Source organism: Triticum dicoccoides, chromosome 4B (genome assembly GCF_002162155.2).
Source record: "Triticum dicoccoides isolate Atlit2015 ecotype Zavitan chromosome 4B, WEW_v2.0, whole genome shotgun sequence".
In the NCBI taxonomy this organism is placed as follows: Eukaryota; Viridiplantae; Streptophyta; class Magnoliopsida; order Poales; family Poaceae; genus Triticum; species Triticum dicoccoides.
This window is the reverse complement of record NC_041387.1, coordinates 649,780,574-649,792,767: the sequence shown is the minus strand read 5'-3', so window position 1 is coordinate 649,792,767 and position 12,194 is coordinate 649,780,574. Positions and strand designations below refer to the sequence as shown.

Below are 12,194 nucleotides of genomic sequence, written 5' to 3'. Positions count from 1 at the left end.
ATCCTACATTTTCCATTAGACTCGAATGCATGTATCCGCCCCAAGACACATAAATAGGTCACTTCTACACTGCTATCTTATCACTCATTAAAAAAGTGTATGATTCAAGTTACATGGTGGCAGCAGTAGAAGGTTCTTTGTGTTGGTGTTGATCTCTCCACCAATGGGCACAAAGGCCCATTGGAGCCTTGACTCGCTCACTGATCGGGGGAGCCCAACCCAACTGGGTTGTGGGCCCCTGTCGCGTCGGCTATAAAAGGGAGGTGGGAGTCACTAGGGCACGGACGCCAAAATAGAACCGTCGCCCACCTTCCTAACCTCACCGATCGAGGAAAGTCGGAGAGCGATGGGAAGCTCCATAGCTCCACCACCGCTACTCACGCACTCTCTGCCATCACCGCCGTATCCTCAAGCCGCCGCCACAACATCACCATGGCTGCTGGTTCGAGCTCGCAAGGCAAGGCAGAAGGTAGGTTTACCAGATCTAATCTAGCCTAGTGATCCAAGAGTCCATCACTTTGTCCTGACACAATTCAATGGCGCCAGCAATAGTTCAGACCATAATCATAGGGGCCGAAGCATTTAAATGGTAAAGAGGATACAGTGTGCATGATAAAAGTTTCCTATGTCCGCATAGTCAGACCAGCATATGTTTAGAATAGAAATGATGGTTTGGTACATGAGTCAAAGCCTTTTGTTACCAAACATGTCAACACAATTACCGGTCGCCTCCACGGCCTAACCGGTTCTCTCCACCGCCTCCCGTTTCCTGGATTTCGCCTCCCCATGAAAAGAAAAAAGATAGATCATTGAGAGTCTTGGTTGACAAATGTCTTTCATGCACTCTCTATGAAGAAGATTTTTCGGTCAACATGATTTGAGATGAAACAAACAACATGCGTGTTTAATTTGACCAACGTCGGATCAAGCATGTGTGTCAAAGAGCATTCAGATTTATTTCTGAATTTGATCACTCAATATGCAGTCAAAAGAGCCAATTCTGGCATTTATGTCCCTTACAGGGCATTACCCGCATGGCGGGAAAAGATGATTATGATAAAACTCGCATGGCAGGAAAAGTCTGGGAAAATCCCTGTGTAACCCGTATGGCGGCAGAAATTTTCTCAGACTTATCCGATATGACAGGAGAAAGACATGATGACTCATGTGTGTTTAATGTGTCCCAATCTGGGAGAAAAGTATCGGGTAGCTATTATGCTTTTCTAGTATCGACCGTACACCTTATGTGTAACAGTCATTAAGCACTCAATAAATCCAAAGAGAATAAAAGTTACAGATGAACCTAAAGATAAGAATGATATGCAAGTGTGACTTGCAAAAGTGCTAATGATAAAGAACTCTTGAGTTTTTGAAATGGAATGAGGAAAAAGTACTCCCATACCAATTAACAGATAACTTCATTTCATATGAAGTAATATAAATAAAGTAGATAATCGAAGTTTCCTCAATTCACAAGAGTTATGAATGGTTTTTCAAAATTGTGGAAGAAAAGTTCTTGCCACATTTCGAGGGGGGGAGAGAAATATGAGATAAATTAAGAATGATCAAACTCCCCTATACTTTAGATAATGTGATGAACATTATGCATCTAAAGTGATCCATTAATGAAGAATGTGATCGTCTGGGGCAGTACGATGGTCATTATAATACCCCTAATAGTTGTATTTACTAAGACGGTGCTTAAAGTGCCATAAAGAAGAAAGTTTTAACAGAATAAACCCAAATAATAAAGTTTAAATATACGCCATTTTTTAGTGAAGATGGAGTAATCTGGGGGAGCATGTTGTATTACCTATACAACACATGTTGTTTTCTTTATAAAGGAGGAATGAGTAAACATCCATCTTGTGATAAAGGTCTCTGTAAAACCTATTGCCTCTTGGAAATGAAAGACTATATAATTAATTTGCCTCTTGGCAATGATAGAGCAACAACAACCCCATATGAAAGAAGTGCCAGTATCTGAGACACAGATGGTCTCAAGGAATGAGAAAATCAGATTCTTCTGATTACTATAAAGTCTATGTTAATGGAGGTTGATTCCACCTCATTTAAAGCGCTCAACCGAGCTTTGAGAAGTGTCTCTTTGTCTAAATGATAAGAGACTATATGAGATGAAATAAATATAGTGAATTCCGACGATGTTTGGGACTCATAAGTAATTTCCAATGGAGCCAAAACAGTAGGCTGTAAAGGGTCTACAAGGCAATGTGACTCCAAAGAAAATATGTAAAGGTGTAAAGCGCGACATAAATCGAAAGATTTTATGCAAAGAGAATGAATAGATTACAATGAGCGTTAGTGGCACATCATGATCTGAGTTACATCAGACGAAAGTAAAGAACACAAGGGATACTGTTTCAAGAAGTCTTTTATGGACTAGAGCAAGTCTCTAGACAGTGGCATTTAAAGTTAGAAGAATCAGGTGTTATTTTGGGTTAAAGAAAATGAGAGGACAATTGTATTCATGCAAAGTTATAGAATGGGAAATTCATTTCCTAATCCTGTGCATGTGGATGACGTCCTACTTGCTAGTGGTCATGTCAATCTATTGCAAGAGGAGAAAAGAGGTTCTTGTCCTCAAAGTTCAAAAGAATGTCCTCGATAGAGTGTCTCTCGTTATAATTATTGAGATTCACCAGTAAAAGAATAAAACAGGGGTATTAGGAATGTCGCATGGACATACTAAGAAAGGTCTCTAAAGTGTGCATGCGAGAGAAAAAATATACGCCTGTTCTTATAGTCAAGGGTAATCGAACTAGAAACTACAGTGTTCCAAAAGTTGATGAGAAAAGATTCAAAATGGATATGGTGCCATATGCTTCAGCTGTTGGAAGCTCAATATATTACCCTGACACAGTTCACGTATCCGGATTGTTTTGGCAATGTCCAGTCCATATATAGATCACTGGAATGGAGTCAAAGATATCGGCCTCATGCTGAAAGAAATAAGTGCTCTCAAAAGATTGTGAGTACAAAGACATGACTTGTGAAATGTATAGAGAAATCCACAATTGTCGCTAACTTTCGCACTTGGAGTTTTGGTGTGCAAAAGCTCCAAAGAATGAAACAATTATCATCAATGTGATGCAAAAACATGTTATAGCTTGATATGAGGATGAGGGACATGCAGAATGGTTAAGAAGACCTGTACCCGGAGTTGATAATGGTTGACAACAATGATAACCATTTTAAGTTTTTCGCTCCTATGACAACGAGTCAAGTGTTGATGCCAAACACACTGACACAGAGTTATGCGTTGTAAAGGAGGAACTCCGGAAATTATGTTGAAATGCTTGGAGAATGAAAGCAACAGACAAGTATTTGCAGATATGCTTAATGAAGGCTTACCGCCCAGTGCGTTCAGAGAACACACAGTCGACATGGGTTTATGGTATAGTATATGTTTTCCGGACAATAAAGGGCCCAAAAGTTAATGTATATATTTCAAAACAGAGAGGTGTGTTGTAGCTGTCAAGTCCATCGGCGATTGACCGTGACGATACGACAACTCATACACATTAATCTATGATGAAATGAGTACTTTGAAAAGATTATTTCAAAGTACAAAGTTATAAATTTGAAAGATGAGATCAAGGAGGAGAATGTTAGTATTGATCTCTCCACCAATGGGCACAAAGGCCCATTGGAGCCTTGACTCGCTCCTTGATCGGGGGAGCCCAACCCAACTGGGTTGTGGGCCCCTGTCGCACCGGCTATAAGAGGGAGGTGGGGGTCACTAGGGCACGGACGCCAAAATAGAACCATTGCGCACCTTCCTAACCTCACCGATCGAGGAAAGCCGGAGAGCGATGGGAAGCTCCACAGCTCCACCACCGCTACTCACGCACTCTCTGCCATCACCGCCGTATCCTCAACCCGCCGCCACAACATCACCATGGCTGCTGGTTCGAGCTCGCAAGGCAAGGCAGAAGGTAGGTTTACCAGATCTAATCTAGCCTAGTGATCCAAGAGTCCATCACTTTGTCCTGACACAATTCAATGGCGCCAGCAATAGTTCAGACCATAAGCATAGGGGCCGAAGCATTTAAATGGTAAAGAGGATACAGTGTACATGATAAAAGTTTCCTATGTCCGCATAGTCAGACCAGCATATGTTCAGAATAGAAATGATGGTTTGGTACATGAGTCAAAGCCTTTTGTTACCAAACATGTCAACACAATTACCGGTCGCCTCCACGGCCTAACTGGTTCTCTCCACCGCCTCCCGTTTCCTGGATTTCGCCTCCACAAACCAGATGCCAGCATGTTCCCACTTGACCCGTGTGAACATGTTTAATGCTTGGCTTCTTATACAATATTTTTTGCTATATGTAACAGAAAGGCTGCTTTACATCTTAAACCTGAATAGTCAGCTCCCATTTTAGAGCTGGACGCTCCAAAGTGAATTTCCAATATTGACCAACACGATTGATGCACATGTTTTAAATATATGATATTATGTTACATTGCCTATGGAGCTTATTTATTGTTGTTCTACCAAAACCAGTAATAATAATACACACATGTTTCAGTTGTATCGGCTACTTCTTTCGAATTATTCAAGTTCCAACGCAAATTTAAAGCAGGGCATACTCTTTTGAAGTCGTTCATGAAAAGGGGCTATAAGGGCAAAAAATGAATGTAGTGCAAATTTGACAAAAAGAACCTGTCAGTTTGTTGTTCAAGCCTTCTCAAGGGCAGGTACTCCTGGTGCATTGTGCCCATGTTGCTGTTGCTTTAACACCCAGAGACAAACAAGGGTGGCTGTACAAGTGTGGTTGTAGACCATATTATACAGGTGGTTCACAAGTCAAGAAGCTTATAACTGATATGATGTATAAGGCACGTGTATAAGCTGTTACGGAGAAGTTGAAAAATAGACAATAAGTCAATCAGATGCTCGAAGGACCTTATCATACACTGGATCAGTACGTGGAGATAATTTTTCAAGCACGCCAATGCTTTACATGTATCATTATTCATTAGACACAATACTAATTATGGAAACAGTTGGTCTAGTTTACCAACAGATAGAAAAATCAATACTGTAATGGCGTATCTTTTGAGCGAAAAGAAAAATCTAAGAGTACGTGCCGACCTAAATCCCATTGTCTACTGAACAAAGTAATTTAAAACCAAGGCCCGATTTTATAGTTGAATTAGTCAAAATGAAAACAAATTGATCAAAAAGATATGTAAACCACTTTGACTGCATGCATCTTTCACACACAGGCAAGATCAAGGTCGACGTCATATGCTAACCTATTATACATTGTTTGATCATCAGATTTATCCACACCAGATATATAAACAAAAAACAGTAAGAGGGGGTGAAAACTAATACTGGCAACAAAGAAAGAAAGAACAAAAGGAAGGAAGGTGACCTTGTCTGTTTTACTACTGTATTTGGAGTTCAGCTAAGATCAAGGTAATTAATTTTCTTTACCAAATCTTTTATCAACTGATTCATGGCCGTAAATACTGTCAACAGCCCTTATTACCTCTCAAGTTTGAGCTGTTCTACTGTACTGAATAATTCAACAACTATTTATACCGCTCTAAGGTCAAGACATGTGGCAATAGGAAAGCATATTTACCAATGCCAAGGAAGGAAGCATTGAACAATGCATGCCAATGCGTATATTATTTTTCCACTAACCTTTGCTTGCATTGGCTCAGTGTGAATCTTGAGAAACAAACACATGTGCTGGCTCCTTCCATACCACGCCTGGCGTCCGTACTTTCGTTGTTGTCCCATGACTTGCTGCTCGTATCTGCATCACAAGGTTTACAAGAAAATTCATCGGTTGGATCGAGTGGTAACATGCCAAGATTTCTTTAAGGAAGGCTAGATGGAGAAAAAGTGTTGTGTTTATTTCAAAGAGAGAGAGAGAGAGAGAGAGAGAGAGAGAGAGAGAGAGAGAGAGAGAGAGGCGGACCAAACAACAAGCCTGACATCGCACCAGAATGATGTGGCATAACCCTTGGTGGTCGGCCCGCCGGTCGGTGGATGCATTGTTCGTGTGTTGCCTCTAGGAGGAAGGAGGTGGTGGCGGTTAGTCGACAGAGAGACAGAGGAGGAGCAACATGTGGGTAGGGAGCGCGAGCAAATGGCTGGCAGCAGATTTTATAGTGTGAGATAGAGAAGATGGAGCGAGCGGGTACGTGGAGAGACCTCAGACGGGAGGGTGATCCGCGTGAAGAGGCTGCGGCCAATGGATGGAAGGGAAGGGAAGGGAGGAGGCGGAGAGATATGCTCGCAAGCAATTACACGGGGGATGCGTTGGGAGGGCCTGATTTCAAGGAGGAGAGGGAGGCGAGAGAAAGACGACTTCTTACGTTTCCCAACAAACTGTTGGGTAGTTTCCACTTATTTCGTAGTACTACTTAATTAATTAGGAATGTGAATGAATCATGTTTGTGTTATTCCTTAATCATCTCCCTTCCTTGTTTGCCGTAAAAAACTTGCATCTGCTTGCTACTACTAGTAGCCGCAACACACAGGAGCTGGCTTGGTCTGTGGCGAGCTGATTTTACTGGCAAAGCAGGGAAATTTCACATATTTGACCTGAGGCCTAAATCAATTCACAAACTGACCTGCTTTCAAAAAAATTCACTCTGCTGACCCTTTAGTGTGGCACCCGACAGCTGGGCGCCGCACACTACTATGCAGCGCCTCTGCCTTAGGCGTTGCACCTCCTGCCAGCGTGGCAGCCCTGGTCCAGTTGCGGCCCCACAGACAGCAGTGCAGCGCCTAAGGCTTAGGCGCCGCACTGTGTATATTGCAGCGCCCGTGTCTTAGGCGCTGCACGTTGACTTAGGCCGCATCGGGCCAGCCCCTCCCAGGCAGTTCTTCCACCTCTGAGAAGTTGCTCTCTTCTGTACAGAGACCGGCGGCGGCGCCCCCTTCGGATCCCCCCACACCCCCTCTCAGATCTGAAGTTTTGAGGCCTGCATTCGATCTCCAATTCTTCCTAGTACGTAAACTCTTTCGTTCCCTTTCTTTTCCTCCGTAAAATCGTTGCAATTTTAGGGATTTGCCCAAGATTAGGTGGAAACTTAGTTTTGCTTGGTTTGGATCTTTGTTTGTCCAAGATTGTGTGTTGTGATGGAGGATGTGTAGTCATATCCGGTAGTATATGATTCTTGTTAGTGAAACCTAGATTGTTTATTTTTTTAGATATATATGAGATGCCTAGTTTTGTAGATAATTATGAGATGTTGAGTTTTGTAGATATATGTGAGATGTTGAGTTTTTTTAGATATATATTAGATGTTGAGTTTATTTGAAATACGAGATGTTGATTTATTTGAACACATATGTCATACGAGATATATATGAGAATTTACAATTATTTATTCATTGTGTGAGAAGGAGATGTTGAGATTCTTGTAGATGAATACATATGAGATGTTTAGATGAACACATATGAAATGTTGAGTGTTTTCCGATATTTTAGATGAACTCATGTATGTTTATTGTTTGAAATTGTAAGGATGGTTTGGCTTCTGGACGATGTCTACGACGTGCAACACCGGTCCTACATGATGCGCGAGAAGGATAAGGTAATAATGAGTACTCTAAATCTTTTGCAAATTTGCCTTCAGTTGAAATTTACATGCCCTAAGATTTGTCATTACTTGTTTTTTGCAGAAGCTTGAACCTCTGAAGATTCGGTATCACGGGGTCTCTGGTCCTGCCATGCCTTACGATGAGCGGTACACACCGTACATCAAGCAGGCAGGACTACTCCCGTGGATTCTGTTGGTCAGCCGGTCCACGCCGAATCTGAACGCTCCACTGGTGTCCGCTCTTGTTGATCGGTGGAGGCCAGAGACCCACAGTTTCCATCTTCGGACCGGGGAGATGACCGTGACGCTCGAGGATGTCTCGTTGATCACCGGTCTTGCTATCGACGGGAGGCCTCTATGTATGAGCACCGATTCTGATGGGTGGCGCGAGCAGATGATTGCTCTTATCGGTATGGCTCCTACCGAGGCTGAGGATGATGTAGAGGAGGGAGAAGAGAAGAAGAAGAGGGAAAGGAAGGCAGCTGGAGCTGCTTTCACGTGGATTCAAAATAACTTTGCGACGTGCCCTCCGGATGCAACTGATGATGTGATCCAGACACATGCTCGTGTGTATATGTGGTACATTGTGTCGAGGACTTTGTTTCCTGACTCCACTGGCAAGAACGCTCCATGGATGTGGCTGAAGGCGTTGACCGTCTTCGATAGCAAATGGAGTTAGGGTTCAGCGACTCTTGCCTACTTGTACCGACAGGTAGTTGGTCTGTTTTGTGATCAACTCATTTATTCATTAGCAATGCAAGCTTGCTGTCAAGTTAACATTGTTTTTCTTTCATATGTAGCTGGATGATGCGTGTTGCAGGATCACACCTAGTGCAGGCATTGGTGGTAATCTGCTTCTACTTTCTGTATGGAGCTGGGAGCGTCTTCCTGTTGGACGCCCGAAGAGCGTCATGTTTGATCCTTGGTATGCAGATGAACATGACGAATTACGGCGCCCCACGTGGGCTTACAAGTGGGATATCGTTTCCGAGATGACGAACGATGTCAATCTCATGTACCAAAAGTACATTGCCGAGTTGGACACGATTACGCCTGAGCAGGTAAGAAGGTCATTACTTTAGTCCTTTCTCATGCTTGCTTGAAAAATAGTTATCAAATTTGCATTGTTGCCCTGTTTCATAGGTGGAATGGCAGCCATATGGCGCGGGTGAGAGCTCGGGGTACACCGCGGACTTCCGCCTCAACCCGATGTGCTTGCGGGATAAGGATCTCTGGCTTATGCGGTGCCCATTGATATGCAACTGGGCGGTTGAGTTTCATTTGCCGCATCGCGTGTATCGTCAGTTTGGTCTTTTCCAGCCTCACCCGCCGAATTGGGTGGACACGGATAAAGCACTTCATAGGTAAGAGAGCATGTGTGCGTATTGTCTAATCATCGGGACTCCTTTTGATTGTGCTAATGTTTGGTTTTATACCACGCAGGTTGGACAGGAGAAGGCAACGGAAGATAAAGGACTGGGCCAAGCATCATTCTGCGTATGTTACCCGCTTCCAGCTTTGTGTGGAGCAAGCTCGTAGCACTGCACGCGCCCCGCTTCGTGAGCACAACTCACTTGCTTTTGATAACTACGTACGATGGTTTATTGGAACTACTCGAGTTGAGATATGCCCGCCGGCATATAATGAGGATATTCTTGAAGAACCCGTAAACTTTGAGGATCTAGCAAAGGGGAAGTACAACAGAGATGTCAGGCTAGGGCAAGGAGTGCCTGCTGTTCCGGTGATTAACTATGTGGTAAAGTGTTCCCCTCTTTACTTTCCTGTTGACCGTATTACACATGTTTGAATGGCTAACGCATTCATTTTTTTCTCATCCGCAGCGCACCGAGATCAAGAAAGCAGCTGATGAGAGCCAGTCTATTCTGGAGAAGACACGGGTTGGAACTGGCAATGATGATGGTTCACTACGAGCATTCCTCAAGGTACATATCGCATTCACTATGAGAGCCAGTCTATGTTGCGAAGTTTGATATCTTACACACTTGTTCATGTTACAGCGTCAGGCCAAGAAGTTAAGGTGGTTATCGAACCTTCTCGGTTGCCGTGATCCTGAATATGATGAACCATCTGCCTCTAGGTCTGGTACACCATCAGACCCCGCACCTCACCATGAGGGGGACGATGTGAGTTCCTCATATGCTTATGTGGATGATGAGGGTGGGATCACCCAAGAGGTATGACTAATCATTTAGATGTGATTCTCACTTGATTACGACATCGGCCTTCACCATATTGTTTCGTTGTGTGATAGGGCGATGAGCTTGATGATGACATGACTTTGGCGGACGCTCAAGCTCGGTCCGCATATGTGTTCAAGCCTAGGCAGCCCAGACGCCGGTACACGCCCAACGACTATGACAACAGAGGCAACCCAAAGGTGGTCGTAGGGACCTCGTGGATGGCTAGATTGGATGATGAGGCGGAGGAGGAGGCGGAGGCGGAGCCGCAGGCGGAGGAGGAAGTGCACGAAGAGGAGCCTCGTGCTCCTAAAAAGAAGAAGATTACCTGCAGGCGTGGCACCAGGAACACGCGTGGAAGGCATTAGTGCTTTGTGTTAGGTTGATGAACTTGTGAGGTTATGTTATATGATGAACTTGTGAAATTGTGAGGTTGATTAACTTGTGAGGTTATGTTATGGTATTTGTGTTTGCAAACTTGAAGCAAACTTGAATTGTCTTAAATGATGTGATGTTCAAGTTATTAGTTCTCTTTGCTTAGCATGTCCAGTTTATAGTACTTTTATTGATGTTTTAGTTATTTGAGTGATGCTGCACCCCACCCAAAATGGCATCTGTTTCTGCAGTTTTGCTTACAGCAACACTGCAGCGCCCAACATTTAGGCGCTGCACTATACTGTGTGGCGCCCAACAGTTAGGCGCTGCACTGTACAGTGCAGCGCCCTACCCTTAGGCGCTGCACTACTGCCATGTCTATCCAGAAAGCCAACAGTTACTCCCATGGCTACTCCCACTACATCCATAATACTTACAATGACTGCAGCATCACAGCAATATGAACAAACACAAATTTTATGCCGACGATGTTCATAACTTAAGATAATTCAAACATTAGTACGACATGGTTCACGACACATTCATTACAAATGACAAATGGCAGCTTGCCCTAGAAGATAGTTCACCAACATCTCACATGCCCTCACAACTTCACAACACATTCATTAGAAGATAGTTGACGAGGAGTGCACCGAAGCGAAGTCCCTACTAAGTAGAGCGATGCCATTTCCCCTTCTTGTCACGTGCCGAGTCCTCCTCTTGCGCCTCGCGAGCCTTTGCAAGCTTTCTTGCCCTCTCCTCCTCACGAGCAAGTTTCGCTTGGCGTGCCCTCTCCTCCTCTCGTTTCTTCCGCTCCATCCTCTCCTTCTGACGACGCTCTTCCTCCAAGCCCCTTCGAAACGATTCTTCGAACCTCCGTTGCCGCCTAAGACAATCTGCGTATTGGTCCTCTTTCACATCTTCTGGCACTTCAAGATCTATCCATGTGAAGTACTTGCATAGAGGAGGCGGTGACTGCATAAAAATTTGTTGTTAGTGTTGACACACATTTCAGAGTAACATTTTACTTCTCGAGCTTACCGGTGGTTGGTCATCGGCGTTAGTTGGAAGTGCACGATCATAAGCATAGTTCGGGCATACAAAATATCTCCGCCCTTCCGTCCATGCTTTCTTTCGGTCGATGGACACCTTCACCTTGCAAACATCTGCACACCAACATTGCGGGATGTTGACATCTTTCTCCTTCACCTTGTCCAAAGATGCGTCCTCCCACTTGTTCGGCATGTCTTCTTGGTTAGCACACGGTGGCCTCGTCATGGAACCGGATGAAGCCATGCCTACAAAACAGAAAATTATTGGTCAACCCTAAGCCCCACTTAACAATGAACACAACCCTAAGACCAACATAACCCTAACACCAACATCAAACACACATAACCCTAACCCTAGCATACTATGAAAGCCTAACCATACCAAATTAGCAAAGAAACAAAAATTTCCAAATCCTATCAAAAACTAGGGTTTCCCTCACACTAGCAAGATCTGAGCAAATGTGACAATTCCTATGGATGAAAACGAGGGGATCGAAGGAGATTACCTTAAGGGAGGGGATTGGCTTCAAAATCCACGGTCAAATACTCCGGATCTGAGAAGGATTTGAGAGGGGGAGAGAGGAGGGCAGAGGGGAGGCACTGAGCTTCGGGTTTGTGTTGAGGGTGGGGGTGTGTGGGGTGAGGATGGGTGGGAGGGAGCTGGTGCAGCCTAATAAATGTCCAGATGTGCAGCGCCCAAGGGAAAGGCGCCACACTACACAGTGCAGCGCCTTGCCCTTAGGCGCTGCACACCTGGACATGCCAGTCCAGAGAGCACCAGGAGCGTTCCAGTAGCTTTACCACCCCAAAAACTGCTAAGTCAGTATGCAGCGCCCAAAGGCTAGGCGCTGCACCTAACAGAGCAGCGCCTAAGGACGAGGCGCTGCACTGTGTAGTGTGGCGCCCTGACCTACGGCGCTGCACACGGACTTAGCAGTTTTTGGGGGTGCAAAACCTACTGGAATGGTCTTGA

The 12,194-nt window shown here is 44.4% G+C and overlaps 1 long non-coding RNA gene across 1 annotated transcript; it reads right to left on the bottom strand.

The window, feature by feature from the left end:
- Positions 1 to 4,703: 4,703 nt before the first annotated feature.
- LOC119294174 lies at positions 4,704 to 6,097 on the bottom strand. Its single transcript, XR_005143366.1, has 3 exons — positions 5,964 to 6,097; positions 5,684 to 5,798; positions 4,704 to 4,788 (listed from the first exon to the last, which is right to left on the bottom strand). It is a non-coding gene; the product is annotated as an uncharacterized LOC119294174 (long non-coding RNA).
- Positions 6,098 to 12,194: the final 6,097 nt, after the last annotated feature.